This window comes from Coffea eugenioides, chromosome 1 (assembly GCF_003713205.1).
Source record: "Coffea eugenioides isolate CCC68of chromosome 1, Ceug_1.0, whole genome shotgun sequence".
Lineage (NCBI taxonomy): Eukaryota > Viridiplantae > Streptophyta > Magnoliopsida > Gentianales > Rubiaceae > Coffea > Coffea eugenioides.
The window spans coordinates 7,555,569-7,561,931 of record NC_040035.1 but is presented as its reverse complement, the minus strand read 5'-3'; the positions used below and the strand labels follow the sequence as shown (position 1 = coordinate 7,561,931).

The 6,363-nt window shown below is 32.9% G+C and overlaps 1 non-coding gene across 1 annotated transcript; it reads right to left on the bottom strand.

Moving 5' to 3' along the window:
• Positions 1-400: 400 nt before the first annotated feature.
• On the bottom strand, positions 401-561 carry LOC113753045. Its single transcript, XR_003464959.1, has one exon. It is a non-coding gene; the product is annotated as a U1 spliceosomal RNA (small nuclear RNA).
• Positions 562-6,363: the final 5,802 nt, after the last annotated feature.

Genomic DNA, 6,363 nt, shown 5'->3' with positions numbered 1-6,363 from the left:
TGCGAAGTGCAAATTATCGTAAAGTCGAATGGTGCTTGTTATCCAGCAATTTCGCAATTTTGATTTAATGAAGCTAATTCGGTTTCTAACACTTGTCCAAATGGTTCACTTTCCTTCTTCTTTCGCTAGCTTTTTAACCACTTTAACAAACACAAACGTTAAAAAATTGCTCTGCTGCAGAATCACAAAAGTAAATAACTAAAAAGCGGCTTTCTTACATCCCTTTAAACGTCAACAGAAATCCTGCCCTATTTAGTTCCAAAATTTCATATTTCACCAAGCCCCATATAGTCCCCAAGTTTCATATTTCACCTGCAAAGAAGCAGCAAGTTGACAATGCACCTTCATGTCTATGAAACCAACAAAGAATAACCAGAGAAGAATTTGGAACTAGAGATGGGCAGGGGCCGCGCGAACGCAGGCCCCCGCTACCACAAATTATGACGTTGGCTCTCCCACTTGGGGAGACCATAGGCAGGCACCCCTCCCAAGTGCAATGGAGGTCACCAACCTAAGCCATGAGCCTTCTTGATCGCCCATCGACCCCGTCCAGGTAAGTATGTTTCAAGTTTCATGAAGCTGAGTATTTATACAACTTCTGGTGGCACTTTTTCTCTGATGCTTTCGATGTGGGACAAAAGAGGCGAGCAAGTAATAACCAGTCATTAGTCAATGCCCATTAGAAGTTGGAAATTGGAATCCCCTAAATATTCTGTCCGTTTGTTATACGTTTAGAATAGAATGTAGAATCCCAATAGGAAGTATAACAGAAAAATGTTAGAGATAGAAAAAGAAATATACTTTCCTTCAAACTCCTGTATAAGTGGAATTTTAGCTTTTTTTTTTTATTTCTCGAATAGTATATACTAGAAACTTGAAAAAATGATATTAACTAATTATGTGGGATGGGGAAAACTTCACTTGAATTGTTAATTTAGTTCATACTCTTGACAACTTATTTTCTTCTTTTCTAATTTGGGGCTTTTGTTTAGATCATTTTCTCGTGCTTTTTCTGTCATTTGCCTCTCAATTGAAAAATTCTTACATGGGCTGCAGAGGATGGTTGTTGATCTTTCCTTATTCAACTATAACCATACAACATTACAACAACTAACCACAAATAACCGAATGAAGGCTAAACCAATGACTTCTATCATTTTAGTGTTTCAGTATGTACACCGATTCAGTAAGTGTTGTATATTATTGCTTGTGTAATGAGCGTGTATAAAACTTGCTTGTGCATGTACAAAGCTTTGAAACGGATATCCGAAAACAGTTGAAGCCACTAATCTGCGAGATAATTACCAAATATTAGTAGATTTTGAAAGATGCTCTCAGATAGTGAGAGTTTTGAAAATCCATATTCTTCAAAAATCTAAGCCTGTGTCTTTTAGTTTACACAAATTTTTTTAGGAATTTACTTAAAGATCACAGCATTTTCTTTTAGTTTACACTGGTTAGCTCCATTTACCTGTAAAGATATGATTTATGTCTACCTGTATACCTTCAATGACAAAATAATAAATTATTCCCGTGAAAACACATTCTTGATGCTGTTGAAAATCGTGATGCTCGTGTAGAGGCCGTGTGCACACAAGCCCTTGCGGGCAAAATTATCACTGCTGTTCTCCCGCTCGAGAAGACCATGGACTGGCCAAACACATTTTGGAATCGACAGTTCTGTTCTTTAAAAAGGTAGAACCGAAATTGCACCGTATAAGATGGTTCCCGATTATGGTTCCGGAATCAGCGATTCTGGTTCTAGTTCCGGTTTTGATTCTTTACTGGTTCTGGTTCTGGTTCTTTAGGATTCTAGTTTTGGTTCTATACAAGCACAATTATATTTAGTTATTTGTTCTTACAAATTTTAATGCAAAATAATATATTTAAAATTTTAAATAGAATGTGAAAAAATTAAATATAGTAGAAAGATCAAATTTTGATTTTATTATTATTTTATAAAGCAAGGAATAAATGATACAAATATTATGAAAAGCTACATTACATCATCAAATTTTGAAAAATAAGTTACATTATCAAAATGCTACATTACATCATCAAATTTTGAATTTCTAGTGATTCGAGACTTAATCTTGATAGTGTCTCATCCAAAATGCTTCTACAAGTGACTGTTGATGCTGGAATTGCTAGAATTTGCTTAGCAATAAGGGAGAGGATAGGATAATTCACCAATTTTTGCTTCCACCAATTGAGAACTTTAAAATGCTTAGTTAAACCGCTATCATCAAGCACAAACTTGATAGTTAGATATGCCTCTATTTTCATACTAGTATTAAGTGAACCCCTTTGTCGCTTTGACCTTTGAAAAAGTAATTTATCACCAAGTTTAACAGTCACTTTAGGACTATTACTGGTTCATCCGAAGTACTAGCTGGAATCAATCACCATAAGCAATAAAAATTTCATTATATAAAGAACAAGTAAGTTCTTTAACTTCAAATACCATTTTATTAACATCATAAGCATAATTATCACTACCATATATTTGTTCATAATATGATGACAAGTACTTGCACAAATCAACTAATCTAACATGAGGATAAAAAACCTAAGCATCGAAATATATGTGTGGAATATGTCCATAATAATTAGTCCATTTTCTAAACATGTCCATAATAGGTTGTCTTAGTAATATACACAGACAAAGTATAAGTAGCATCATTAAAAATTATTAAAACTTCTAAAATTTTATTAAAAACAATCCAATTATTTTCAAGCAACATTATATCAGCCATGTTAGTTGCAAAAAATGCACATAATAATTCACTATATTTGTAAGATTGGTTGATTAATTCAAATGTTGAATTCCAACGAGTAGGAGCATCTCTTGAAAATCTTTTGCGATTTTTTTCCATTAGCCCTACAAAAAGTGCTCCATTCTTTTATTAGTCCAAGGTGTACCTACAAATAAGAAATTGCTTTTCTAATAGGTTTAATATGATTTTCAAGTGCTTTTAAACCATCTTGTACAGCTAAATTTAAAATATGACATGCACATCTAATATGAAAAAAATTTACCACCTAATCCAAGTTGACAAAGATCTTGTAACTCTCTAATAGAAGCGGTATTTTGCAGATGCATTATCAAAACCAATTGAAAATTTATTTTTCATAGACCATGTTCTTCCAAAATAATACTAATCATTTGTAAAAATATGTAGAGCAGTGTGAGAGTCATCAAAAATACAAAAAGCTATCATTCTTTTTTGCATATTCCACTCATTATCAATCCAATGACAAGTTATGGCCATATACGAATGTGTTTGCCAATGATCACTCCAAATATTAGAACATATGGACACAGAATACCTAAATTTGTAAATAATTAAACTAATTCCTTTTTTCCTTCATTGCTAATATTTTTAAGTGTTTGTCTAATATTGGTTCTAAGAACAAATTTAAATTGAGGATTTAAAGCATTTTGACAATATATCTTAAAACCCAAATTTTCCCAAAAACTAAAGGATAAATGTTCAGTAGCTACCATTTTTGCTATCTCATTCATATTTCTTTCCTCACTATATCCAAATAAAGAAAGGTTAGAAGTAGCAAACTCAGTAATTTGTGATTGTTTTTTGTCAATGCCATATTCTTGAGGATGGCACTTGTGATACTTTCCATAGCCATCTCCCGTTTTGTATTGGTAACATTTTTTTATAATAATTGCATTTTGCTTTAGTCTCATAACTTTGACGAAGTGCTTGGTGAAGATCTTGGACTTAGGAGCTCTACCACTTCCTCTACCAATTTCAATTGTTTGCTCTTCAAAAATGGTCTCCGTGTGTTGACTTCCTTCAGTTGGAATATCAACATCATCAATGTTGAAGACTTCATTTGGGTTAATATTGCGAAAAATATTTTTGCCCTTGTTGATTTTGAAGATGAGCTACCACCACAAAAACTTGCCATTTGATAGCAAATAAGTAAAAAAGAAAAACCTTCTAAGTAATAATACAATATCCATAATTATAGATATTAGATGAATTAAATAAGTAGTGTAATATAGACAAATTAACAGTGAGCAAATAAGAACAAAAGTGAAGAAATTAGAACGCAGATCAAATGATTGAAAGTATTAGAGATGGAAGAGGAGATAAAATTTTGGTGTTGGAGAAAATGAAATTTGGAGAACTATTTATAGACAAAAAAAAACTTGAAAAAATAGTTTGCAATGGCTATATTAAAATAGTCGTTGCTAAAGCAACGGCTTAATCGTAAATAGATAAAGCCGACATCAAGTAGCAGCAAGTTTGCAACGACTACTTCAAGTCTCAAAGTCCAAATGTCCATCCAATAGTCCAAGCCGGACTTTGTCTCTTGTCTCTTTTTTTTTTTTTTTTTTTTTACTGTTCCAACCAGGATTGGAACCGGAGGGTTCGATTCTGGTTCTATTTGTAGAGAATCAAAAGCAAAACCTTTACCTTAGGTTCCTCTATAGTTCTGGTTCCGATTCTGGTTCAGTTCCAATATAAGTCAGTTCAATCTGGTTCTCGGTTCAAAATGCAATCGTGGCCATGCCAACTTGGAACCTTCTTGAACCTGCATGTCAGATCTGATATGACTTATGAGATATTGACGAGCGCAGGGTATACATACATAATTAGATCATCCACAATCAAGTTTTACATTTATAAATCCTAAATACCCCACACAAGATTTTTCCCAAGTATACGAATCGTGAGCGAGTATAGGGTATTAAGGGTCGATTCCACAGGAAATATTTTCAATTATCGGTGATTTTCAAACTATTTTATTATTTAGACTATAAGCATGAACTAAAAATAATAAAATTAACACTAGAAAACTCCTAGAGGTATGGAATTCCACACTACTCTCACTAATGAAATTATTGGTTAAGTAAATGGTATTATCTTGGTTAGTTATGACGTAATTTCCTAATGTATGTGAAACCTACTTTTGTAGTGAATCAACTATACTTGTAGCTAAAGTATACCTACTCTCGTGATTTCCTAATATACGTGATACCCACTTTCGCTGATGTACCAACTATACCTATAATTAATTCATACCTTCTTTTGTGGTTATGAAACTAACTACAAACTTATTTCTTTTTATGAAATTAAATGAAACAAGTCACTAATCCACAAAGGTGCACCTCTACTTTCGTGAGTGTACTCCCTAAGTTTATCACTTCCTTGAACTAGTATTAAATTTTAATTTTCATTGCAAACTTAACACCTTAAGATTATCACAATTAATGACCAGTTAATCATGATTACATAAGCAAAAGTGATAAATAACTTGTTTAAAATAATATCATCAAATAACCAAATAAACATCACTAACAAGATATAAAAAGTTCATCCATAACTTTAGGCATAAACTTTAACTAAACATGAAAAAAAAATCCAAACTTGTATTATAACTAAACATGAAATCAAATACAAAAGAGAAAGTGAAAGGAGAGAAGTCACCCTTGTCACATGAGTTTCAAACTCTCCATCTTTGCTCCTCAATCTTCATCCAAATCTAACTACAAATACAAGATGGATAAACAATACTAACTACTCTATACTATCCTAACTAATGAACTAAGAAAATTCTAATAAAAGCTATATTTTTTTGGAGTTTCTCTAACCCAAATTGTGAAAATGTTCTCCAAGGCCTCTATTTATAGAGAAATTCAAGTTCAAGGTGAGTTGTTAAAGTTGATGTAAATTGCTCCTTAGAATCACCAAAAAATGCTTCTTGAATTTTCTATACTTGCTTGCTCAGTTCCAACCATATTTCTTACAAATAAATTGGTCAAAAAGTTTGTGTGAACAGAGCACAAGTTGCAGAGTCGCAATTAGGGATCCGAGGGCAAGATCCGAGGTCGGATCGCCCAAAATACCCCTCGGATCTCATTTTTTTTCATTTTTATCTTCACAACACATTAGGATCCGAGACCTGGAACATAGGGATCTGAGCTCGGATCCTCCTCTTGGATGTAGCCTCTGATTACAGAAGTTTTATTCGATGTCAGGTTTAGTCTAAATCCGAACTCGGATTTACTTGTTTTGCCTTTTGTCTAAGTTTAACTGATATTTTCTTGATGATAGAGGCTGAAATAACTCTTGTGTAAAACATGAAAGTTGTAGCTCATTGAGTTGGCTTTCCAATGAATCAAGAATCATCCAATTTGGAGCTCTCAATCGAATGCTTGTAGCTCAAGATATAGCTGAAATACCACAAGGTGTCAAGCTGGAAAACTTTTCTTCTTTTATTCTTGATTGCACTTTCTCTTTTGCACTTCATATTCTCTTTTTATCACTTCAAACCATCATCAATCATCCAATTATCTTCTCAAATCATGCCATTTGATGATTGAATCATTAAACC